The 27,314-nt window shown below is 42.5% G+C and overlaps 1 protein-coding gene across 3 annotated transcripts in view; it reads left to right on the forward strand.

Moving 5' to 3' along the window:
* Positions 1 to 27,314, forward strand: part of SOCS5 (suppressor of cytokine signaling 5) — a 41,056-nt gene that overhangs the window by 9,134 nt on the left and 4,608 nt on the right. The window contains exon 2 of one of the 3 annotated variants that reach the window (XM_026652537.1): positions 25,452 to 25,497. The exons of 1 other annotated variant lie outside the window; for it this stretch is intronic. The gene's annotated coding sequence lies outside the window, so the exon portion shown is untranslated. Of the gene's footprint in view, positions 1 to 25,451; positions 25,498 to 26,126; positions 26,195 to 27,314 lie in introns of those variants that run through there. One more of the 3 variants, XM_026652538.1, reaches the window with a different exon arrangement.

Consider the following 27,314-nt stretch of genomic DNA (forward strand, 5'->3'; position numbering starts at 1 on the left):
CTGTGTGAAGAAGAACTTCCTTTTATTTGTTTTAAACCTGCTGCCCATTAATTTCATTTGGTGGCCCCTAGTTCTTATATTATGGGAACAAGTAAATAACTTGGGGCAGGTGTCTGGGCTGGGGGGGCCACAGCTGGGCTTGTGGGGGGGGAGGGGCGAGTGTCTGGGCAAGTAGAGGCTGGGCTCTGGGGGGAGGAGGTGCAGTTATCTAGGCAAGTGGGGGTGCCCCTCAGCTGGGCTCAGGCCGGGTGCTGTTCTCTGGGCTCGGGGGGACCCCGCAGCTGGGCTCTGGGCAGTAGGGGGTTCAGGTGTATTGCCTGAGGGGGCCCCATGGCGGGTTTTTTGGGGGGAGGGTTCTGGGTGTCTAGCCCCCGGGTTGGGCTCTGCGGGAGGCATGGAGGCAGAGGAACAGGACCTGGGGTGTCATAGGGGTTTCTTTAACTCTCCTGGGGGAATTTTTGTGTGTCTGTATTGTTACAGACATACTTGCTGACAGGTATTTTGAAATAAATTACCAAAATAATTGAAATTGGTGTGATTGGGTAGTGTTGTTTTGACAAATACAATCTGCAGAATTTTAAAATATTGTGTGCAAAATTTTTAATTTTTTAGTGCAGAATGCTCCACAGGACTAAGAAGTTTAAAGTGAGTACAGTTTTCAAAAATGACCAGAAACAAGCTTAATTCTGTGAAGCACTTACTTTTAGTAGCCTCTGGATAATGAAGCTTTGATTAACTGAAATATGGAGTTTTGATTAACTGTCAGAAGTGACTAACACTTTAAGGGTCAGATTGTGCCACCTTACACTGAGCAAGACTTTAACACCACAAATAACACCATTGAAATGCAGTATATTGAAATCAGTGAGACTTCTTGTGGTGGCAAGGCACTACTCAACATAAGGCTGGCACAAACAGGCCCTAATCAAGCATGTTTAAACATAAATACTAGGCATTTGGTTTTTGTTTTTCCTTAAATGTAGAAATTAGCCTTGAGTTCTTCCCCCTCTCTTCTCAGTAGAAGGTGTCTGTCTGTCTCTCTCTGAGACAGACACTATTAACCTGCCTCGAAAACAAATTTAATTTAAAATTGGAAAAAAAAACTTTGGGGATTCTGAAATCATAAACTTGGATGGGTAGTTGATGCTTCATTTGCGCAGCCCCCAATTTAAAGTATTGCCAACACTAAATGACATTAGGGTTAAGAGATAAATATAAATAGACACACAAACAACATACTATTTTGGAATTTTTTCGTAGGCACTATTGTATAAAATATTGATGTAAACAGGTTAGAAATTATCTGTTGCTTGTTTACACTTAAAATTGTGTTAGAATATTCATTGTGTAAATAAATAACTTCTCAGTATTTTCTAACTGGTCTACATGTTTTAAATCTATTTTTTGTTTTCAGAATTGCAGTAGTTTTTTAGTTTCTTGGCATATCTAGTAGTGTACAACTGCTTGCCATGGCTTCATACACCAGATGACATTGGATACGTGACTGTTCCAGTCCCTGGAGGGTTACCTAAGGTTTCACTGTTACAGCCATTTAATGGCTACAAGCACAGCTAAGAAGAGCTGATCGGGGTAGGGAACAGAGGGTTAGGAAGAAACCATTCCCTATTTGCAAGTCAATAGTCAATAGGTGGACCGTGGGCCAGATCCAGACTGCCAGATGCTCTTGAACAGACTGCAAAATCTTTTATTTACTTATTATCATTATTGCGGTGTGAAAAAAGTTTCTCCGGAGTCTGGACCTTGACTATACCTTGACCAAGAAATTTGGACCTTGACAAAAAATGACTACCCCTGCTTTAACCTGTGAATAGTCCAGTGTTACACTGTTCATTTTTCTGATCTCATACATTCTATTTGGATTTTATGTAAGGTTCATATTTTATATATCCCTAGTCAAAAGACTAGGAAAATGAGTATGAGGGTAGTTTACTGTGAATGATGCAATCCTATTAAAAGGAAAAGCCATAAATCTTGCTACCTCTGTCCATCATGTCCTGGTACTTAGCTACTTAACTATCTGAAGTCTTTGAAGCTTTTGTCTGTGTCTTAGTTGATTTCATGTAGCTTTCACATAAGACAGAGGGCTTTTCTGCACTTAAAATGCTACAGTGGTACAGTTGCTGTCTTTGCCATTGGCATAGGTAATTACCTATAATTTACCTCCCTGAGAGGCAGTAGCTAGGTTGACAGAAGAATTCTTCTATCAACCTTGTGCTGCCTACATGAGGACTTAGGTCAGCTTAACTATGTCACTTGGGTGTAGATTGTTTTACACCCCTGAGCAATGTAGCTGGCTCAACCTAATCTTCTAGTATAGACCAGCCCATACGCAAATGTATTTAAGTTATCTGTTCTTCCACTTAATTATTAAACTGGTGATGTTTACTGTTTTTTATATGATTTTCCAGGTAGCGGAGAGAAGTATCAAATCTAGAAGTTTTATTTTTTTTCCACTGGAAATCTTGGAGTCACATAAGTTCATATGTCTGATAAGTAATTTTGGAGAATGATCAAAATAACGCTTGACATACAGCTTGGTCATAAACTCCTAAAAACCTTGATTAATTGTACTAGGATTAATGACTTCACAAATTCCTACTTAATATCCAAATTGTCGTAGAGTGGTATGATTAATACACGCTTCTGCTTCACACACACGCTGCCCCACCAGTGCTATGCTTGGTGTCTCTCTCCGCAAAGGTCAGTCTCTAAAAGAAAGATGACTTTTTTTTTATTTTTTTATTACTTCGAATTACTATTGTTGTAGTGCCTAGAGACCTCAACTAGACCATGTGTCCTGTTGTTTGTTGTATAGTTTAAAGTACATCCTTTCTAAATATTTTAAGTGATATTGGCATGCACGGATTGTTCTCAAAGACTAATTATCAATGGTTCCCTGTCAAACTGAGGCTGTATCAAGTAGGATCCTAGAGAGATCTATCCTATGTCTGGTACCATTCCATGTTTTCATTAATGATTAGCATGATGAAGTGGACAGCATACTTAAAATAAATAAATAAATTTGCAGGTGACACCAAGCTGGGAGGGATTGCAAGCATTTTGGAGGACAGGATTAGAATTCCAAGTGCTCTGGATAAATTGGAGAACTGGTCTGAAATCAATAAAATGAAATTCAGTAAAAATGTGTGCAAAGCTCTTTACTTAGGAGGGGAAAATCAAATCCACAAACACAAAAGGGGAAAATAATTGGCTAGGCGGAAAACGATGGTGGTTGTAGTGGCTCACAAATTGAAGGAGTCAACAGTGTGATGCTGTTGCGCAAAAACAAAAAAAGTCATTCTGCGATTCTATGAGCATTGTATGTAAGATGTGGGAGGTAATTGTCCCTCTGTATTTGGCACTGAGGAGGCCTCAATTGGAGTAATATATCCAGATTTGGCACCACACTTTGAGAAGGATGTGAACAAATTGGAGAACTCCACAGAAGAGCAACAAAAGCAAGAGGTTTGGAAAACATGGCCTTTGAGGAGAGGCTGAAATAATTTGGCATATTTAATTGAGAGGGCTCAGGTTGGACATATTTCTTCAAATATGTGAAAGTTGTTATAAAGAGGACGGTGATCAATTGTTCTTCATGTCCACTGAAGGTAAGATAAGAGTTAATCGTCTCCATTTGCAGCAAGGGAGATCTAGGTTGTATATTAGAAAAAGTTTTCTAACTATAGTAATAGTTAAGCACTAGAACAGGTTAACCAGGGAGGCTGTAGAAACCTCCTTGGAGGCTTTTAAGAATGGGTTATACAAATATCTATCAGAAATGGTGCTGATATACTTAATCCTGCCTTAGCACACAGTGATAGACTAGATGACCTCTTGAGGTCCCTCCCTGCCCTACATTTCTATGATTTTGTTAACTGAGATGCATAACTTCCATTCGGTTTGGAGGTATGTTTCTGTGGTGGTTATAGATGTGTGGGGGGGAAAGCTTGCTTACTACAGGAAGCTGAAGTGTGACACGATGGTAGTATGTTTCGTGAACGTGTGTGTAATTTGGGTGGGGTTAAGTTATGGTGTTAGTTGCTGGAAGTTTTTATTACTTTCTGCTGGCAGATCGCTGTAGTATGTTGACTGTCAGCTTTTCAAATAAAAACAAATGGATAAAGTTTTAAGGATATCTATTTTAATAGAAGCAGCATTTTGACTTGTATACCTTATCTGAAAAGGCATAATGGTAACTTCTCTAACAGTACCATGCTGCACTATTAGCTTTCAGACTAACATGTCATTCTCCTGTTAATCTGAAAAGTTAAAAATGTGAATAGTTAAAATGGCTACTTTTATGTAGAATTGCATTTTAAAGCATCCAACCTTCTGGTGAGATTTAAAGTATAAATAACTGAATACTGTCCTAAAGCTGTCTAATTCTGTGGCTTCAGTTATTGGGCGGGTTGCTTTAGCTTTTGAGCTACATCTTGTTAAAATATTACATTTGAAGTTTGGTAAATGCACACTATCCCTTCTGGAACTTACTCTTAACACTTGACAGCTATATAACTTAATAGTGACAACTGCACATATCTTTCATCAGCTAGTGTAGGTGGTACCTGAGTGAAATGGAGAAAGAAATTATGTACACTGTGTGTAAAGCTGGACACTAGTACATTTGTTACAATACTGAAATTTTAACATTTTGGGTTTTAAAGCTTAGTGAATATGCTAATGAGTAACTCACTTAACCTGCAGTTTAGTTTCAGGAAATATGAAATGGCACACTAGCTTGATGGTTATAAGATTATGTAGACTTTTGAAAACCTCGATGAGAAAATGTATGTAGTGTCTTTAATAGCTGGCTAAAACTCTGTGTAGCTTTACATATTCCTGTTAATTTCGGGGTGGATAAAAATGGATAACTTTTTAAAAATCAGATTTTTATTTTGTTTTAAATTATAATTTCTTTTTAAAAATAAACCTCTTTAAAATGAAATCTGAATTTAATATAAAATATGTTAAGTTTAGGCCTTAACATAACTTCTTAAAACATTTAAATAAACAATGTGCTGAATCCATAAGCCTCTATCAAACTCCTTAAGTTAGCATTAAATGTTGCTTTTTTGAATAAAGAAAGATTCCTCCCCAAGCCCACCTCGAGTCTAACTTTTGAGATCAAGTTTTATAAATATGGCACAATAGTTCAGCCTAAGTATCTTTGGGTATACATACTCTAGAAATGCTGCAGCTTTCTTCCGTCGCTGTAATAAATCTACCTCTCCGAGAGGCAGTGACTAGATTGATGGACGAATTCTTCCATTGACCTAGCAGTGTCTACACCTGGGCTTAGGTTGGCTTAATTTACTCCTGGGGGAATTCTGCGCCACTGCACATGCAGATTTCTTTGCTTCAGAAAGTCGTTTTTCTGCAGGGAAGCAAAGGGAAGCCACAAGAGCAGTCATGCACCCCTCCCCAGCAGTATGTTTCGGGTGCCCAGGGCAGCCAGCAGAGAGGTAGATCACTGTGGGGCAGGGGACTGGGGAAGACCCGGCTGGTGGCTCCAACCTTGTGCCGGGCTGGGCAGGGGAGGATAGGATGACTTCTTCCCCTGCACGGTATCCGGGGCCGGGTCAGACCCTCCCCCAGCTGTAGGAAGCTCTGCAAACTCCCCTTCCCCTCCCCCCCCATGCTTCCTGCACCCATCGTTCCTCAGATCCTGTACAGGGATCACTGTACAGACAGCTGTTTCCCCCATCCGCCCAACCCCCTTGCATCCAGACCCCCTCATACTCAGACCCTCCTGCTGAGCCTCCCCCCCACACCGATACTCCGCCCCCCCAATGAGCCCCACTCCTCCTGCAGCACCTCAATGAGCCACCCCTACCTGGATCCCCACTCCACTGAGCCCCACACTTCCAGCATCTGGACCCCCCACTGATCTCGCCACACCCAGACCCCCCTCCCCAGTTGAGCCCCAGCCACCTTCACCGGGACCCCCTCTGCAGAGTCCCATTACCATTGCACCCAGAACCCCCCAACAAGCCCCCGTGCATCCAGATCCCCCCCCCACCTCCCACTGAGCCACCCGCACCCAGATTGCCCCACACAGAACCCTCTCAACCCACACCTGGATCCCCCCCGTGCTAAGCCCCTCCCCACTTGGATCCTGCCTTGCTGGTGTACCTGGCACAGAGGGGCAGGGCCCTGGTCTGTTTCTGGGACAGGCCTGGTCCTTGCGTTGTGTCAGGGTTGGGTGCAGCCTCACAGCTGAGTCTGTGTCTCGGGTGGGAGCTGCACAGTGATCTCCCACCTTTGTGCAGCCAGTGGTCTGTGCTTCCCAGTGCCATGCTGGAGCCTCCACATTTATTTGACAAATAAAATTTGCAGAATTTTAAAATGTGCGCAGAATTTTTATTTTTTGTTGCAGATTGCCCTCAGGAATACTTAATTATGTACCATGAAGTGTGAAATTTTTCACAGTCCGGAGCTATGTAGTTCAGCCAACCTAACTTTGTATAGTGTAGATCAGCTGTTAAGAGACTGTCTGATTTTCAAGAGACTTAGGCCTGGTCTACACTACAAAGTAAGGTTCATATAAGCTGCCTGGCATTGAGCTAGTTGTGCATGTGTCTAGGCTTACAATTTGTCCCCCACCAATGTAAGTGCCCTGATACGGTGATGCAGTAGCACCATCTTCCCGAATGGCATTGAACCATGCTTGATGTAGTGCAAGGGTAGACATGGTTACCTATGTTGACCCCAACAGTACTTCAGCAGATGTCCCACAATGCCTGACACTGACTGCTCTGGTCACAGTTGTGAACTTCACTGCCCAGGGGTAACGAAGACCAGAAGTGCCGTTTAGAGCCCTGCACATTTTTGAAATGCCATTTCCTGATAGTTCAGCTTGACAAGCATACCTAGCAGCTTTCCATTGTTATGTGCAACTGCCCAGCTGACCATGCTGGCTATATGTTCCAGATGCGCTCTGGCTCAGAGTAAAGAGGAGATGTTGGATCTCCTGGGCCTGAGGGTAGAAGAGGCTGTGCAAACACCACTATGGACCAGCTGTAGAAATAGACATCTGTGAGCAGATTGCACAGGGGATGCAGGAGAAGAGGTATGACACTGATGAGCAGCAGTGTCACCTGAAAGCGAAGGAACTGTGGCAGGCATACTGGCAGGCATACTAGCAGACTAGGGAGGCCGACAGTCAATCCTGTGTCAAGCCACAGACCTGCTGCTTTTACGAATAGCAGCACGCATACTTAGAGACTGCAACACCACCCCACAGACTGCTCAGGATCCCTCTGAGGAGCCCAAGAGACAGACCACTAGTATGAACAGTAAGGTCGAGGAGGATGGGGGGACATGTGCCCATGGGTCCAGCTAATGCTGCAAGCCAGAATCTGTTTGAGACTCCACTGCAGTCCAGTCAGTCAAGCACAAGTAAGCCCAATGCAGGGGAAGGAACCAGTACTTTTACCTAGCTAGTGTCATTAAACTGGTCCAACCCATAGCTTGAATAACTGCAAAGCATTTTATTTAAGAATAGGGGAGTGCCTTAACTATAAAGGGAAGGGTAACAGCCCTCCTGTGTACAATACTATAAAATCCCTCTTGGCCAGAGACACCAAAATTCTTTTACCTGTAAAGGGTTAAGAAGCTCGGGTAACCTGGCTGACACCTGACCCAAAGGACCAATAAGGGGACAAGATACTTTCAAATCTTGGTGGGGGGAAGGCTTTTGTTTGTGCTCTTTGTTTTGTGGGTTGTTTGCTCTTGGGACTAAGAGGGACCAGACATCAATCCATGCTCTCCAAATCTTCTGAACCAGTCTCTCATATTTCAAACTTGTAAGTAACAGCCAGGCAAGGCGTGTTAGGTTTATCTTTGTTTTCTCAACTTGTAAATGTACCTTTTGCTAGAGGGTTTACCTCTGTTTGCTGTAACTTTGAATCTAAGGCTAGAGGGGGTTCCTCTGGGCTCTTTGCATTCGATTACCCTGTAAAGTTATTTTCCATCCTGATTTTACAGAGATGATTTTTACCTTTCTTTCTTTAATTAAAAGCCTTCTTTTTAAGAACCTGATTGATTTTTTCCTTGTTTTAAGATCCAAGGGGATTGGATCTGGACTCACCAGGAATTGGTGGGGGGAAAGAGAAGGGGGGGAATGATTAATTCCTCCTTGTTTTAAGTTCCAAGGGGTTTTGGATCGGTGTTCACCAGGGAATTGGTGGAGGAGTCTCTCAAGGCTACCCAGGGAAAGGAGTTAGCACTTGTGAGTAGTGGCAGCAAAACCAGATCTAAGCTGGTAGTTAAGCTTAGAAGTTTTCATGCAGGTCCCCACATCTGTACCCTAAAGTGCAGAGTGGGGAAGGAACCTTGACAGGGAGCTATACACTTAGCTGTAGAGGCCATATGAAACCCCTCTCTGTCTCGCTCTCTCTCACTGTATGGTACTCTAGCTAGAGATGGTGTCCCTTAGCCTCTGTTTGCCGGAAGCTGGGAATGAGCGAGCGACAGGGAATGGATCACTTGATGATTACATGTTCATTCCCTCTGGGGCACCTGGCATTGACCACTGTCAGAAGACAGGATACTGGGCTAGATGGACCTTTGATCTGACCCAGTATGGTCATTCTTATGTACCAATATGCATGTTGTTCAAGTTATTCTTAATCAATACAACCATGTATAGTCTGGTCCTGGCTTTTCTTCTGTGTGTACCACTTTGCCAGCTGATATTCCCTTTATTTGAATTTTTGGGATTGCACGATAGCTGGTGACGGATCACCAATTCTGGAATCTGCTTTTCTTGTTGGGCTGCTAGAGTAAGAACTTAGATCTTTCACCATGCCTTGAAGCTCATCACTTTTTTTTAAAAGAGAGCTTCTTACCCTTTTTGAAGTTGGATGGAGGAGAGCTGTCAGATATAACAGCAATGCAGGCAGTGACTTCTTATAACTGATGGTTTTAATTATTTGTTTTATCTTTGGAAATGTACCCAGAGACTGCAATATATGCCTATTTATAAATTCTCAAATATTTTAAGGTTAAATACACAGGTCAGATTATATTTTAAAAAAAGTATATATATTTTTTCAATTCAGAGCTGAGCAAGTGAAGGAGTGAATGGCAAACATGAGACTGTGTGGCCTTAATGGGCGGACAAGGATGGACAGAACCCCAGTAGGGATCTATTTCCAGTGAGACTGAGTGAAACTGAGTCTGAGGGGGTTCTGTTCTTGGTAGATAGGGACTTGTATTCAGCAAGATTGACTTAGCAGAGAGAGTGCTTAATCAGTCTCGAGCCAAAGGATCTGACCAGGCAGCCCCCTTGGATATTCCTCAGTCGTCAGCTGCATGTTATTCTGTTGCTGCTGCTTGCCAGACTTTGAGAGATTATGAAATCTGTAATCTAAGTTGGTGAGGGGATCCTGTAGAGGTACAGACAGTATCTCCTATGGAATCTTTTATAGGCCCTTGTACACCAGTTTCTACTCCTTCACTTTTGGGACAGGGGCTTATGGAGGATGACCTATCTGATGGACTTTGTCACCAGTACTACTGTAAGGCACTTGCCCTGCCCCAGTTTGAGCTCCTTGGATGAGTATGTGGCTCCAGTAACAAACAGAAATTGGTACAGTCTCTTCATGATGATGTGACTAATAGGTAGCCTGACTTCACATTTGTATGTGCGCCAAAAATGTATTCTGTATTGTCCCTTGTGATGGAATGCACCCCTGTATTCACATCCTATACACTATTGTAATAATTTTGGTACAAAACATGCCTTGTGTGATATAATTTGAAAACTCATAACTTGCTGATCAGTATTATCATGTTAAAATGCATGTAGGAACATTGTGTAAAGTTATTAACAGAAGCTGAAATCATGCCTGAAGTGTTTTTCCCAATAAACCTGGGGAGTGGCTAAACCAATTTCTCAAAGACAGAGGGCAAGTTGGTGTGCCTGCCAGGTGTCAACAAAGCTGATGGGCCATTACCTATCAAGTAGCCATTCTTTAGCAAGAAAGGGGGCAGGGACAAAGATCTGCATCTTAGCAAAGAAACAGCATGAGGTCTCCTTCCTCCACCAGACCCTGTATCTCTCCGTTCTCAGCTGGAAATGTTTTTCAAAAAGAGGAACTGCAACTATAAACCAGAGGGACAAACACCCCAAGAGCCCCCTGTCTCTCTGCCCATCTCATTCTCCACACCTGAGAAGACAAAGGAAACAGCCATTGGACTCTGGTGGATGGGTCCTGACCTGAAAGATTAGTCACTAATGCTGTTGGAAGCATGTGGTGAGAAACTTAGCATTGAATCCAAATAATTTGTTAAGTTAGGTACTAGAAAGCGTTTTTATCTGTATTTTCTTGTAACCATTTCTTACTTTTATGCCTAATTGCTTGTACTCACTTAAAATCTCTATCTTTGTAGTTAATAAACTAGTTTGATCTAATCCAGTGTGTTTAAGATAATGTCTGGTTAACTCTATTTGGGGTAACAAGCTAGAGCTGGGGTTGCCAAGCTGTGGCTCGTGAGTCCCATGCAGCTGTTTTACAGTTAAAGTGCAGCTCCAAGAGCCCCTTCCCCCGTTCTTAGCCTACCAGACTGTGTGGGGGAGCTCGGGGCTCCTGCCCTGCAGCAGGGTGGTCAGGCTAGGGGCTTCAGTCATCTCTGTCAGGTGCCTGCTGAGAGTGGTGGGGGGGTGCACAATTTAATGGTCAGCCTCCCTCCCAACTGTTTGAGTCACACACAGCCAGACACACTCCCCCCCGCTTTTCCTCTCCACGCAGAGTTAATACCTGGGAGCTGAAGAGGGAGGCTTTTGCTTTAGTTCCTTGGGGAGAGGCAGCAGCAAAAACAGTGGCTCTCCCTGCAGCTCCCAGCTGTTTGCTGCTTCCTCTATCCAAGGGGCAGCTCCCAGCTCACTGGCTCCAGCAGCTGCCGTGCAGGGAGATGGTCTGGTGGCACCATGTGTCACCAGCAAACCCTGGAAAAAATCTGGGGGGAATGCGACCCCCCTGTGTCCCCTTCACTCATTCCCTCTGGCTTCTGCCCAGTGTGGAGGGAGGTCTCAGCTTCAGCCCCGTGGGAGGTGCCTGCCAGGGCTTCAGCCCCGTGGGGTGTTTGCACCAGGGCTCAGGGCTTCTGCAGGAACGGGACAGGCACCTCCCTGCAGGGCTGAACTCCCTCGACCCCCCTCCCTGCAGAGCTGAACCCTGAGCCCAGGCAGGTGCCTCCCGGAGGGCTGAAGCCCTGAACCCCGGCAGGCACGTCCTAGCTCTCGAAGTTCTGAAGATTGTCGTATGCGACTCGGAGGGTCAGTAAGCTTGGCCACATCTGAGCTAGAGTATATCATTCCCTTAAAGGAATAACAGACTTGATATATTTGAACTCTCCCCTCATACATTTTTGAGGGGAAACCTGGGGCAGGGAGTGTTTTCGGGTCACCCTGCAGTATAACCAAGGCTGGTAAGAGCCAGAGTGTAACCCAAGTGTGGCTGGCAGGGTGCAGTTACTCAGACTTGCATGCTGGAAGGCTGTCTGTAAGCATCCCAGGTGGGAGCTAGTACCAACAAGGTATTGTAAGGCACCCAAGGTTGCAGGGCATAGGGAATGCAGCCCCCACTGGTCTAGATTGCATCCCAGTATGTCTCACCCCTCCTCTAAGTTTATCATCAGAGCGTGTACTTTGTTGCCTTCAGTGTTTGACTCTAAGGAAGTTAATGGAAATGGTGTTCAAAGACACTTCAAAAATCATGGAAACTTTTTATCACATTAAGGTTGAGGTTATGTAGGGGTGGCTGGTCAGTCAATAGTTCCTCTCAAGATTTTGAGAGAAATTACCCCCTTTGTATGTACTAACTCAAATAGAGTATTTGGTATTCCTTTTGATTCAGAAGAGCTGGACTATTTTCTGTTATGGTTCCACAACTAATGCAGAGTCTGGTATGATGGTGGGCAACCTGCAGCCCCCGCGGGCTACACATGGCCCGTCAGGGTAAATCGCTGGCGGGCTGCGAGACAGTTTGTTTACATTGACTGTCCGCAAGCATGGCCGCCCGCAGCTCCCGGTGGCCGTGGTTTGCCGTTCCCGGCCAATGGGAGCTGCGGGAAGCGGCGGCTAGCACGTCCCGGCAGCCCGCGCTGCTTCCTGCAGCTCCCATTGGCCAGGAACGCCGAACCACTGCCACTGGGAGCTGCGGATGGTCAATGTAAACGAACTGTCTTGCAGCCCGCCAGCGGATTACCCTGATGGGCCGCAGGTTGCCCACCACTGGTATGTTCCAGAAAGGTAATCAGTACTCAAACCTCTTCTGCTATTGCATCCAATACTTGTGAGGTTAGAGAGCAGCCTCATGTTTCCCCACAAGTTTTTCCAACCTTGTTTAATTGAAAGTATTATGGTTTCAAGATTAAGTAATCCAAATCATATGGCCATATAATATATTCACAAATTTTAATATATAATAGAATATAAATTTGAAATTATGACCACCTAACTTTTTTTTTAAATTGAAATATATACTGATTTAAATCTGATTCTCTTTTAAATCCGATAGTGATGATCAACCCCTTCACCTGAACTTTTTGTTAGCTGCCACCTCTCTATGGGGTGATATAGGCTCAGGCAGACAGTGTTCCCTGAACTTGAAGCTGTAATTTCAAGGCAAATTAGTGGAATCCTTAGTCAAGCTTAAAATTAAAGAGAAACTTGCAACTAATGACCTGTTAGTCTTGAAGAACCACTATGGACCTGTAATGCATCCTTAAGGTCCAGTATAGTATTTACTGGTTAAAAAAAAAAATTTTTTTTTTTTAAATTACATAGGTTGCCTACCCCTGCAATAGTCTTTAGCTGTTGTGCTGTTGGCCATTCTGGAGGTTAAAACTTTAATAAATCAAAAACTTCAAAGCTTCGGGTGAAGACTTTATCCTACCAGAAGTTTTATCCTGAATTATTTAACTAAAGAGGTTCTTTATGGCTGTCTGTCTTCTGACAATACAGTCAGTGTGTTTGGAAGGGAGGTATATTGGCACTGAGAGGAGTAACTGTTTATGTACATGAAGTTTTGGCCATGTTGAAGACTTGCCACACTATGTACTGTCTTGTAACTTTTTTAAAAAAAGTAGTGGCTGTCTCCAATCTTAGAAGCCTTTTGCCTCATTGGCTTAAAAATTAGAATATTTGTTATGTAGCCACAATGTTTTGGTTATACAGACTGTTACCCTGTTTGCAGGGGGCAAAAATAAGAAAAGAACTGTGTGAAATTAATTTTCTTTGACTTTAGTTGATTCATTTCTTAACTCTAACTTCATTTTTCATGCTTTTTAAAGTATAAATTGAGTTTAAGAGAAGGATTGACTGTTTTATCTCATTGTGGCTTTAAAACTTTGTACTTAACACATTGTCAACATCATATGTCAAAATATACAAAGTAAATTCTCTTAAATCAAACTCTGAGTTCTCAAGCAGCACTTTTCTTTCTTTGCCTATCTGTAAACTTCGATTTATCATAAATGGATTTTTTTTTTTTGGTTTGTGTATTTGGTGAAACTGACGTTTGTTGACATTTACTATTTAAAAACCTAATCGTTACTATGGCTAGGCTTGGCAGATTTCAATTTTTGTGTGTGTAATTTTGACTATTCATTTTTATTTTTTAATTTTTAACTATTTTAATTTTTACAGTTGTGGGAAATTAAGAGGGTGTTGGGGTCAGGGTAGCATTTACAAATGCGCTGCAGGGAGTCCCTAGCGTTGTCAGTGGCTTCTGGGGACTCCCTCCATAGCCATGAGGCCCAAGATACCTAGGCGAAAGGTGTGGGGGAAGCTAGGGTCCTGGCCTTGCGGGGAGAGACACCAGGCCAATACTTCAAGGTGGAGGACAAGCGCCTGGTTGCAGGGGAAGCCACTGCATTGCCAGACAGTTCCTGCCTGGACACCACTCCCATGCTCCTGGCTGGTGAGGGAGTGATCAGAGCCTTGACAGCGGAGTTGCAAAAGGTTCTGTGCATGGCCACGGGGCAGCTAACACCTGATCCCTGCAGGCACAAGGTGCAAAGGAAGGCTGCACTCCTGCTGACTGTTAGAGCTTATCTTCACTACCAGGAGATCGACGCCGCTACAATTGATGCAGCGGGTGTCGATTTTAGTGGATCTAGTGAAGACCCGCTAAATCGATGGCAGAGCGCTCTCCGGCTGAGTTGGTACTCCAGCTCCCTGAGAAGAGTAAGATAAGTTGACCAGAGAGTGTCTTCTGTCGCAGTGAAGACACCGGGATAAGTCAACCTAAGCTACATCCACTTCAGTTACATTATTCACATAGCTGGAGTAGCATAACTTAAGTCAATTTACTCTGGTAGTTGAAGACAAACCCTTAGTGATGGATATTTTTTGTCTATTTTAGTGTGTCTGCTGAAATAGACATTTACTGACATCTATGGATTTAAATTAAATCCTGCCAAGCCTTACTATGCTATATACAGATTTATTTAAACAACTATATAGCTTAACTTACAATTGATTCAAATTCCTGTTTTTTACATTTAATATGTTAGAAAAAGGTGAATGATGCTTTTCTTATTTACTAGATTAACTTTTTTACTCCTGATTTGTGACAAGAACTATTTGGAGGGAAACTGGAATTCAGTTTAAATTGCACAAACAGAATTTGAAATCTCTTTAATTAGTAAATAAAATCACCTTAGGGCTGGATACATAAGGAGACTTTTGCATTTAAAGCTAAGTTAATTTAACTAATTGTTTCTGATCACCATGTTCTTCAAGATTTTAGAACTAGAACATGTCATCCTCTTGCGCTTAGTTTTTTTTCTAGCTTGGAAAAGGAAAACAAATTTTCCTGCTTTTTCAACTTCCAGTTGGTTTCTTAACTTTGAGCAGTCATTGAACTGTATCAGCTGAATAAACTGTAATAAAGAAAATATTGTGTCTGCACCTGCAGAAGAAGCTACTGCCATAAGAAGATGGTTTAGAACTTCCACAGACTGATTCCAGGTGCTCACCAGTGCCTTCCACCAATTCAGTGGTTAAACTTCCTTTAAAACTTGGCAGTAAACTTGTATTGCTTAGTGTATTTATTTTTAAATTAAACAGTTAACATATTAGAATAATTTAGGCATTAATGTAAGTTCTCCATTTCAAATTTAATTTTAAGTAGGTTTATTTTTTAAAAAATCTTTTTTTAAATAAATCTGATTTAAATAAAATATTTTTTGTTATTGAATTTTATCCACCCTACAGAACAGTTTCCGCTATAAAACCTCTGTTTTCACACACGCTTAATTCTGAAGCAGTCACCTTTTTGACTGAAATGTCTTGTACTTAAAACATTTCCTTTCAGGTGCAGACTAATAGAAAACTGAGCAATATACCTAGTCACTCCTCAGTTATGAGAATACTCACACTTTGTACAATTTAAAATTATGTGCATATAGGAGGGTTCCCAAACTTGTTCCGCCGCTTATTCAGGGAAAGCCCCTGGCGGGCCAGGCCGGTTTGTTTACCTGCCGCGTCCGCAGGTTCAGCCGATCGCAACTCCCAGTGGCCGCGGTTTGCGGCTCCAGGCCAATGGAAGCCGCTGGAAGCGGTGTGGGCCAAGGGACGTACTGGCCACCGCTTCCAGCAGCTCCCAATGGCCTGGAGCAGCGAACCGCCGCCTCTGGGAGCCGCGATCAGCCGAACCTGTGGACGCAGCAGGTAAACAAACCGGCCTGGCCCGCCAGGGGCTTTCCCCGCACAAGCGGTGGAACAAGTTTGGGAACCACTGGCATATAGGCTTAAACAAAACTGCTTAACTTTGAAAGTTGTCATGAACAGAGTCTTTGAGCACTAGCCCTTGGTTTGGTTTTAAGAACACTTGTTTTGACTTACTAGCCTTGAGCATTTGAAAACTGGAAGCAAACACAATTAAAAATAAATAAATCCTGATGTACTGATATGCAGTTAGGTGCATGTTAGGTGCACATTTGTTGCTTCAAATGATGTACAAGTTCTGCCAGCAAAACTAACAAGCTGATTATCCCTGGACTCTTAAGTTATGTCTACACAGGGATAAAAAAACTCTCAGCTTGCCTGGGTCAGCTGACTCAGGCTCAGGGCTAAACAAAAATTTGTGTGTAGATGTTCAGGCTTGGGGGTCCCAGATCTCTGGCTCCAGCCCAAGCCCGAATGTCTACACAGCAATTTTTGAAGCCTTGCAAGCCCGAGCTAGCTGACTCGGGCCAGCCATGGCTGTGCCATGGGTCTTTTAGCCCTGTGTAGACATACCCGGAGTAGTCTTCTCTTAAAACCTAACACCTGCCCTCCCCAAACAAAAGCTCAAAGAAATGCACCTTGCATTAATACATAGAAACTTCCTCACTTGAATGCTTGATTTGCCACCAAATACTGAAGGGTGGTACACCTCTACCCCTATATAACGCGACCTGATATAACACAAATTTGGATATAACGCGGTAAAGCAGTGCTCCGGGGGGGCGGGGCTGCGCGCTCCGGTGGATCAAAGCAAGTTCGATATAACGCGGTTTCACCTATAACACGGTAAGATTTTTTTTTGGCTCTCGAGGACAGTGTTATATCGGGGTAGAAGTGTATTTTCAAAAGCACCTAAATGATTTAGGAGTACAAAGTCAATGGAACTTGCGCTTTTAACCCTCTTGAGTCTTCTGAATGGTCATTCCTATAATGTTAATTTAACTATGTTTTCCATGTGTTTTCTAGTCATCTTCCTCTTGTTAAATGTGAACTATAACTTACTCTGGGTTATTCATTCTGGCACACTGCATATTCTGTATATTTTATATTGTGAATTACCATTTCCAGAGCAATTTCAGCTTCTTGAATTTCCCATCTTTAAGTCTTTAAAATGAAGCATTCAATTGTTGCATTGATGTTAGCTTACTCTTGTAATGGTGGGGTGGGGTGGGGTGGTTGGTGCAACAGTGTAAAATGAACCTGCCACAACAGGGTTTCAGATGGGCACTGAGGCAGGTCAGTCTGTGTACAAAACAGTAAAGTGCAGCTTCCTTTCAGCTGCAATGTTCAAACATAGTGAAGAGTGCCTTTAGCTCTCTGTAGTCTAGGACAGAGCTGCCTGCAGGTCAAAGTAAAGGCATGAAACAAGTTAGATCTGGTTGCAGCTTCCTAGCTCTTTCTTCCCTGCAGGATTTATATTCTTCTACCTACCCATGCCACTCTGTGGAATGAGGTGTTTGTTTGCCAATTAGTAAGGCAGCCAGAGCTGCTTCTGACAAGCTTGACTGCTTGTAGCTGTAGGTCTTCTGTCTCAGACAGGGTTTTAACCCCCTGTTTGCCAGGTAATATGCATGTTAAATTCCCAGTCTCATTATGAAACCATTCAAACATCCTGGTATTTGATAGCATCATTAGACATGTGGTGTGTATGAGATGGCATTCAGCAGGAGAGAACTGATGATGGTTTGAGATCTGTCCAGTTGAGCTCTCTATAAGAATTGGTGCTTAGGCTAATGCTCCCCTCCCTTAAAAGTGCAGGGGTTATTGCAGGGGAAATTCTGAGAAACATTCCCAACTTTGGAGCTTGCATGTGGGCATGCGCACACACCTAGGAGGTCTGGTCCATCTGAGCCTGGATTTGTTAACTTTCCAGGCACACTGAAGCATTTAATTTTTAGCATTGAGGAGGGCATACCTGAGATTATTAAGGGTAAATACAATATTATAAAAATATAAATACATCCAGTGAGCTGTTTGTAAAGTGCACAGACCTTGAAGTGTTTAGTAAAGTGAAAAGAATTAAGTAACTTCTGCTGTATTGCATAATACATTCCTCCCCCACCCCCCCATCACTAAGGTTTTCCCCGAACTTTCATACCAGTAGTGTAGGAGGGTTTGCCATCTTCCAATATGAAGAAATTGACAGTCTTCACTGATAACAGTGAACAGAATAGATACTATCTGTAAGACACTGTTGGTTTCTAGACTGCTCACAACACATAAGCAGAGGTTTCTGAGCTGAAGAACTTTAACACCATTGCTGTTTAGAGAGACAAATTTGAACTGTGTAATGGTTTTTGCAGATGTATGTTCATTTTATGCTGTGTGTTACACATGGTAACTGTTTTTAATTTTCATTACCTTGTTTTTGTGTTGTGGTCATATTGAAAAGTGAAAAAATAACAGCATTATTAAAAATGAAACTCCGCTCCACTTCACTGCATCCATCAGAACAGCTGAAATCTTACCATTTTCTGACTGGAAAATTTAATTTAATTTTTCGTATTTTTTTAAGATTTGCTTACCAAACTTCTCATCTAAAAGTTTTCCCAAAGCTGTGCCCTGCACAATCCTGCTTGCTCACAATCTTTTAAATTGTGCCAGCAGAAGTATTTCCTCATAATTCTGAAACCAGTATTACAGAAGAGGGACTAGATCAAATATCTGATTTGCAACTAGCTTTCTGTTGCCTTGTCAAAACATGGTTTGTTATACCTCCCATCAGGTTACTGACATTAAATAGAAGATTTCAGACACTTGTATGTAAAAGTTGACACTTCTACCAATCTAGTCCGTGAAATGCAATAGGAAGCTGACCTACTTCTTCCATTTCCCTTCCCACCCCCAACTCTGCGTTGTTAAGGGATAGGCATTAAGATACCCATCCTCTTTTTTTGGGGGGGCGGGGGGGGGTAAGCAAGTTCTTGGAATTAATAAATATGAGCAAACCATTGTTGCAGATAACCTGAGGCAAAAAAAAGTTATGAAGCATATTTATATTTTTATCTTCTTGGTAAAAGAATAAACTTTCTTGGTGACCTTAATGGAAGTAGAATTAAATTCTACCTTGCTATGAGGAAAACTCCAGTAGATAGATAGTTATCCTCAGAATAGTTGTCTTTTGTAAAGGTTATCAAAAGGGCTTCCATACTTGATTTGCACAGTGTTTCTCCCCCCCCCCCCCCCCCCGGCCCCAATTTTTTAAAATTTTGGCAGTTTAAGTGCTAGGAAACGTAAACATAGCAGTACACACAATTATTTGAATCCTGTACCCCTCTCTTCCATATTAAGTACCTTACTATGCTCTACTGCATGATCCAATAAAAATTCATAACTAGCTGCAAAAACTGGTGCGTTAACACAATCACAGGATGTGAAACTTTTTTTGCTATGGTGTTTCTTTGATTGGCCTACTCCACCTGGCAGAAGGGTTACATTAGTACAGACTTAAGTGACTGCTTTGAGTAGACTGAGATGCAGTGGTAAGAAGGACCTAGATAAAGCACAAGAATTTCTTAGGAAAGTCTGTAGTGGACAGAGATCATACCCTGAACCATGATTAAGGCTACGATTCAGTCATGGATATTTTTAGTAAAAGTGTCCTGTCCAGGACTTATACTATAAATACCCCTGACTAAATCTTGGGCGGGTGGGGCGCAGCTCAAGGGGCCACCGCTGAGCAGTGGAAGCTCCTGCTGGGGGCCGCCTGAACAGCGGCCGGTGCGAATGGCCCTGGGGACGCTCCAGCAGCAGCCAGTGCGGCTGGCTGTGGGGCCACCCGAGAGGTTGGCAGCAGAGTCGCTCCAGCGGCAGGTGGGGCTGTCCCTCACCACACCCCACTCACTGTGGATGTCCTTGGTCAGTGAGGACCAAGGGTTCAGAGGTGCATCTATGTGAGTTCATCTCCCACCCATGGAAGAAGGCACTTTGCTTGCTCCACGCTCTGTGCACTTTCTCTGGCCAGCTGTTCCTGCTGGTTGCCTTCTGCTGTCACCTGACTCCGACTTCTGCAAGTCAGTCTCTTAAGGTTCCACCCAGTTCTTAGTGATTGTCAGCTCTTGGGGGAACCTAAAGCAGGCTGGGCAGAAATGCTGTCCTACCACAAGTGATTTCAGCTCTAGTAAGCACTTAACATAACAAAAGACTCAAAAGATAGAGCTAAATGGCTAGGCTCCATTAGAACAGTGGGGAGGAACAGGTTAAACCAGACCGGGGACCCTTAGGCAGAGTCCACACCTTCTGGCTGAGACACCTGTCCCCACCCCTCTTACTTTCACAGGGGTCTGGCATTCGAACCCCTGGCTTAGCAAGGTCTTTTCAGCTGAGGGTGACCTCCTCAATCAGGACAGGTTAAGCACCATTTTGCTCTCCTTTAGTCATACAATAAAGACAACACCACTGATAACATTTCACTACCCCTGCATTCAGTACTAAAGTGATTTGTAAAGCAACACCAGCCAAAGTTGATCACTTTGAGCAACATAGTTCTATCTGCTGGATATCTAGGCAGAGTAGGTGTGTTCATGTAAATACAGTTTGCTCCTGAAGACTCTCCACCTCCCAGCTAGCTGTCAGGGGAGAACTCACTCAAACCCTGCTTACACTAAAAAAATCAATAGAGTCTCAAACTGGTCCTATAAGACCCTCATGAAACCGCCGTAAGAACCTGAGACATCTCCCCTCTGTTTGTTTTACAGCAGCTATGGTTGGCTAGGAGAGTATGTGAGTTGGGAAATTTGTCAATTTAAAGAACCCTCTCTTCAAAGTATCACTTTCAAGTAAACCAGAGAGTTCCTCTTAAAACAGGGGTCACCAACCAGTAGATCACAATCGACTGGTCGATTGTGGAGCCTCTGACAGTCTGTCTCAGTCTAGGGTTACCAACCTTCCTGTAGCTAAACCGGGAGATTGGCTGCTAACAGTCTTGTGGGACAGCGGGGCTAAGGCAAGCTCCCTGCCTGCCCTGGCCCCACGCCACTCCCAGAAGCGGCTGGCACATTCCTGCAGCCCCTGTGAGGGAGACAAGAGGTCTCCGCTTTCTGCCCTCGCTTGCAGGCACCACTCCTCCAGCTCCCATTGACTGGGAATGGGGATATGCGGCCAATGGGAACTATGGGGGTGGTGCCTGCAGACAGGGGCAGCACGTGGTGCCACCTTCCCCCACACACACCCATCCCCCCCCCAAAAAAATGCTTGAGTCCCTGGACTGTTTCTGTCGGGTTTCTGCCATATGAATGCAATAAAGGTTTTAGTTGCAGCTTAATTTTTATACAATCTGGATACTGCCGAGGACAGTCATATAACTCTCGTATAGTGCTTTATTTTTTAAAAAAATCACGCTGGATAAAGTAGGGAGCATGCTGATTCCTTTCCTCATTTCTTGACTAGGAATTCGCAAACTCAATTAAAAATTTAGTAAAATTCTGCAAGGACTAATTTTTTAATCTGTATGGGAGAACAAAATCTGTGGTCACCTGTGTTGTCTGCTATGGAAAAACTAAAGATGAAAGTAGTTAAGTAGGGAATTTTTATTTCATCTTGAATACTGAGCATTGTCATTCTTTGTAGTGTCCCCAATTCAGGCAAACCCTTGAAGTAATTGTGCACCACCAATCTAAGAAGAGGTTAGCCCATTTTTCATATCTCAGATCTTATTGTATGTGGTTCTTACTACTAGGTTTTTGAGTGCCTCCATATCAAACACTTTGCTTTGTTTTGGTATCATTATGCTTTTCAGCTATTACTTGTCAACACATTCACTGGGAAGCATAGGTGAAGCAGTTGAGCTATACTATTTCATCCCTGCCTTGCCAACCCTAAAATGATTTTCTATGGTGTAGTTAAGCATTTTACTCCACTTGGCATACTTTTGTATTGAACCATTTGAAAAAAGTACAATTTTTTTTTAGAAGATTAATTTTGCTGATGCAACAAAGCCGCAACAATCTGTCACTTGTAACCTGATCCATGTTTAGTGTAAATATAGATGTCAATCCTAAAAACATATGAGAAGTTGCTTTCCCAAAGTTTGAAATAGTTGTCATGTGACTAAGAAATACAAGAACTAAAACACTGCCTTTTTTCAATATGCACAGTTCTCTAATGAACCTATTTTGGGATTACATTGAGGTATGTTATTTTGGCTTTTGTGGACATGATACAGTATACGACCTTAGTACTATCAGTTCAAATTTTACTTCTCATCTCAACTAATTTGAGTCAGATAAACTTGCTCCTCTCTGACAGACAATGGGATAAACAAATTTAGCAGAGAATTTTCATAGTAGTAGGAAATCCTATAGCAAAAAGTTCCAGCTGGTACAGCAACTAATTACAGAAAAGAATTGAGAGAACTCAATCCATAAGAATTAGGACATGATCTGGTAGGACTCCTAACAGTTAATAGAGACAAAAGTTAACATTTGGGTGATGTTGAACTAATAGATGTCCTAAACTTCACTAATGCTGTGCAGAGTTTTCATCTCTCCAGGTGCTGTTATCACTCAGTACAACTGCATGTGAAGCCCCACACCCAGCTAGACTGCATGAATGCTCCCAGAGCCACTCATGAATCACACAGGGTAAGCCACCAGCCAAATCCCTCCCAACTCCCAGCACTGTACCTCAGGAATATACTGTCTTCCACTGCTCAAGATAGGCAATGCAAATCTATTAACTGGTTCACCACTTCATCAATGGAAAGTAGATATACACCAGCCTTATTGCAAACCTGAGCAGTTTTGCCACACACTTCATACAAACTCACTGGTAAAGATAAACAGTTAAACAAATTTATTGACTACAAAAGATAGATTTTAAGTGATTATAAGTGATGGGCAAAAAGTCAGAGTTAGTTACCAAAATAAAATAAAAGTATGCAGTCTAAACTCTCAACCCTATTAGACTGGGCAACATCTAGATTAAGCAGTTTTTCTCACCCCACTGCATACTGCAGTCCTTAATGTACAGGTTTTGTTCCTTAAACCTGGACCAATTTCTTCTGTTGGAGTCTTCAGTCTTCTTCTGAGAGTCTTGGTTGCTTGCAGCATAGGTGGGGGCAGGAGAAAGGCAAATCCTGGGCCTGCTGTGTTCTGTTTTATACCCTTAGACCATGTGCTTGGAGAATACAAGTCCAGGCATGTCTCATGGGCATTGCTGTGTCCCAAGGCAAGGTTGAGCAATTCCCCTGGTGTGGTCTTATGCAGGTGAGTCATTGCATTGTAGCTCCCTTGCTGGACAATGGCTGGCGATGGGTTGTTTAGACACCCTGCCTGGGCATTGGTTACTTTGTTGTTGCCTCTGGGGAGTTAATATCTGGCTGATTCTCCAACTTACAGCATGTTTTAGTGACAACCATACAACACAATTTTCATAATTTCATATGCATTAATGATATACATACATGGATAGAAAAATAACTTTCAGCAGATCATAACCTTTCCCCTGATACCTCATATGGCCTGCTTTATATGCAAGATTACAATTATATATATAAATGAGAAATATGGGGGTTACAGGGCGCTCCCCCAAGGTATCGAATGTCTCACTTACATCTGTATGCACTTGTGCAAAGTGGGAGTAAAACATGATATTACAGTGAAACATTATGATGCTAGCATTTTACACTCACTGTGTGCTCATTTTACACAGGTGTAAGTGACTACACATAACAGGTAGTGAAAACTCAAGAATGTGTAGTAGAAGTAATTCTCTTGCTTATCTATTTTATAAAAGCGATTTGAGGGTTGTTTAATAACTGTACTGCACTGCAGTGAAGATCACTGATAGCAAATACATTCCAGAAGATTGGCAAGTTCTGGCAAATTGTAGGGTGGTGTTTTACACCCAAGCAAAAAAACCAAAACAAAAACTACTGGCAATGTTAACTTTTTATGGAGATGGCTTTTGAGCTGCTGCAGAAGTAATCCATGTTTTGTCAATGTAGTGCCAGCCCAAGAAACCCTGGAAACAGAAAATCTGTTGAACTTTAAAATTAAGCATCTGAAATTATTTGAATCAGGCTTTAAATACTATTTGAAGACTAATTCGAGCCTTGTTCCAATATGGGACATAAAACTTTAACTCTGACAAGTGCTCAAGTTCCAAAAACTCTCTTCCATTAGCTAAGATGGGTTACCAAAGTAGCCATTCTGCATGGTGGTCTCAGAAAGGCTTGCATACCAGGCCTACATCAAAGCAGCTAATAGCGTTGACTTATAGGAAGTGAGTTGCTCCTTCACCTTCTGGAGCAGGTTTGAAGAATGAAGGGGAGACAGGTAAGGTTTAAATAAAAATATTGTTAAATCCAAAGCTTCAAGATAAGATGCCATGCATTTTTTAGGTTTTAATGAATTAAAACCGTGTGTAATCCGCCTCTCTGCCAAATGTATTCAGTAGAGCAAATGTTTTAAGTAACATAGGACTTTCATTTGTGTAAGGCAGATATGCATTCCCTCTAAAAATCATAAAAACCTGTCTGTCTAGCACTTCTTTCATAGTTTTATATTTAAACAGGTTTTCTGCCCCCCAGTTTAATTCAGGTTTTACCACTATTTTATATTTGCGGTTCTTTGGAGGGGTTGTTTTGGGGGAAGGATGTGTTGGAAAATCTTTGATTTTCACTGGTGGCCTGACTTTCAGACGTGCTGAGCAACCTCAGTTCCCACTCAAGTGAATGGGAAGTGAAGATGCTTAAAGCTTTTGAAAATCGGGTCTTTTTAATCACTCTGGTCTTGTTCTGTAGCTCCATCTATGAATATTCATATCTTTTGGATTCCTTAACTGCTATGCCACATTCCTGATTCTGATAAATCTGCCTTTTATTCAAATAATTCCCTTGTAATTCAGTAATATTTCAGTCTCACTCTTACTACTACAGGCTGGGGGTTTGGGGTAAGGAAGCAGTAGATTAAATCATTCAATTGTTACTCCTGCCTGTTGCCATTGAAATTCTAACTAGCAGCTGAGAGAATTATGAGTACTGTTCTCCTGAAATCCTCTTACCGATTCTTGGATAGCTGAAATGAAACATACACCATCATTTTGGAGAACCTACCCCTAAACTTCATAGTATAGTGTGACCTCATCTTAAGTAGATTTTCTTGTGGCTAACCTTCCTTCCCATATTTTAAGTGCATGGGTCACCACCCCCTCTGCTTTACAATGAATAACACCCTTGTGGCAGCTACAGCAATTGCTTACCTGGAAGAGTAATAGTAGGAAAATATATATTTTTAGCTGCCTTTTGATGTGATGTAGCAGCTGGAGATAAGGAGAGCCAGCAACAAGTGATCAGCTAGCTCTTCAGGCCACCAAGTGTTTCTGCAGATCAGAGCCTGGAAACCACTGCTTTTAGATGAGACCAAATATATAGCAACATTTTCCACAAGGTCTATACAAGTATGTCCATAGCTTCAGCAGCCTCAAGGATCCAGATGCTTCTAGTCTTGATCTGTTTAAAAAGATCCATTTTGGGATCTTCTGCAAAGTCCTGTCTCACTAAAAAAAGGAAAAACCTTCAAGGTTTTTGTTTGGTATGATAAACTGTCTGAACATAAGCCATTGCATATATAAATTAAATATACTTTATTGTAAAGTCTCTTGATAGTCAGGTGGCAAATTTAAAATATATATCTGTACCTAGAAATTTAAGCTTACTAAAAATATCATTTAACTGTCTTTCTTTTTCTAGTAATCATGTTATCCGCAGCTTGGGAAAGGAGTCCAGAACATACATGGTGAGATACAGTCTCAAGACAGGACATAGTGGTTTATATGTCTTTCCTGAGTAAGAATGGTATCCATTATATTTAACACCACTGTGGGCAGGTCTACACTTACTTCCTGGTCCGGCCATAAGCAATCGATCTTCTGGGATCGATTTATCGCGTCTTGTCTAGATCGATCCCGGATCGATCCCGGAAGTGCTCGCTGTCGACGAGAGGAGTACGCGGCATCGACGGGGGAGCCTGCCTGCTGCGTCTGGACCCGCGGTAAGTTCGAACTAAGGTACTTCGAATTCAGCTACGTTATTAACGTAGCTGAATTTGCGTACCTTAGTTCGAAGTGGGGGGGTTAGTGTGGACCCGGCCTTAGAAGCAACTAATCTCTGGACCTAATTCTCAGAGCACCAATTTAAGAGTCCACTTTCTGCATACCTGCAATCACTTCAGGGATAGCTATAGGGAGGAACTTGCAGCCCACATACTAGTTACAAGAAATTTCAAACACATCAGACTTATCCATTTTAGTTTACATGACTTAACTAATAGCCTTACAGGAAGTAAAATATGTCACTCTCTAGGTCTGTATCGTTTTGAATCCTGGACAACATCCCATGTGTTATCTTCGTAAATCAACTTGCCTAGAAAATGCAATTCTGAATTCATTGCACCCTCATAAACATTTCTTTTGTATGCTTGGCCTGAAGTTAAGGTAAAAAGTCTTGCTGTTTTAAAGGCTTTCCAAAAAGGGACCTATTCCCTCCTCTTTGTGTTTATTCTGTTAAGCTTAAATAAGGGGAGAAGTTTATAGGATCTTCTTTAGGTTAGGTTCCAAAGAGGATGGAGCTAGGCTGTTCTGTCATCTGCTACCATTGAGAACAAGGAGCAATGGTCTCAAGTTGTAGTGGGGGAATTCTAGGTTGGATATTAGGAAAAACTATTTCACTCAGAGGGTGGTGAAGCACTGGAATGGGTTGCCTAGGGAGGTGGTGGAATCTCCATCCTTAGAGGTTTTTAAGGCCCGGCTTGACAAAGCCTTGTCTGGGATGATTTAGTTGGGGTTGGTCCTGCTTTGAGCCGAGGGTTGGACTAGATGACCTCCTGATGTCTCGTCCAACCCTAATATTCTATGATTCTTAATAAACTCTCTCTTTGCTTTCCTAGCAGCTGCTAAAATTGTCATCTATGTCCATAATGATAAACAATAATGTCTCTCCTTTCTCAGTGAACTTTGTTTTCTCTCCTTTTTTTAATCTTATATGCTCTTTTACTAGGTTGGATCTTTAGCACTATGTAGTTGCCGAGCATTGGGGACCCAGTGTTCTAGATAGTTTGTTCCAGCAATTTCAGGGAGCCTAATAAGTATTAACATTTTAGCTCTAATTTGATCTTTCCAGAATCTCCACTCAATGCTTATATTTTTTTTTTATGAAGTTGTATGAAGACTACTGGCTTGCTCTTTTTATTCCTTCTCAAGATGTTTTAGCAGAAGCTTCTGTTGCTTGGGGCTCCCACATCAACCTGTAGGGTGCTCCAAGTTTTACTCTGGAACTGTGACACAAGGTTAAACTATACATTTGATCCCTGACTCAATGTCTCTGTGAGCAACTCTTTCAAGTGACAGGCCCACGCCTACACTTCTCTGAGGAGAATTCCTTGACTCATCCCATTCTTAGACTGGGTCTCCAGGCTACAAACACCCCTGTTTACCAGTCTTGTTACCTAGTGGGTTTGGATTTGGCTCCTGCTAAAGACTTCCCTCAGGGAGCTGTGAACAGTATCAAAATGCAGTGGCAGAGAGTAGCTTGTTTGCTAAATTCCTATAGATTTTT

This window comes from Terrapene carolina, unplaced genomic scaffold (genome assembly GCF_002925995.2).
Source record: "Terrapene carolina triunguis isolate 2854851 unplaced genomic scaffold, T_m_triunguis-2.0 Scaffold120, whole genome shotgun sequence".
NCBI classification, from domain to species: Eukaryota; Metazoa; Chordata; order Testudines; family Emydidae; genus Terrapene; species Terrapene triunguis.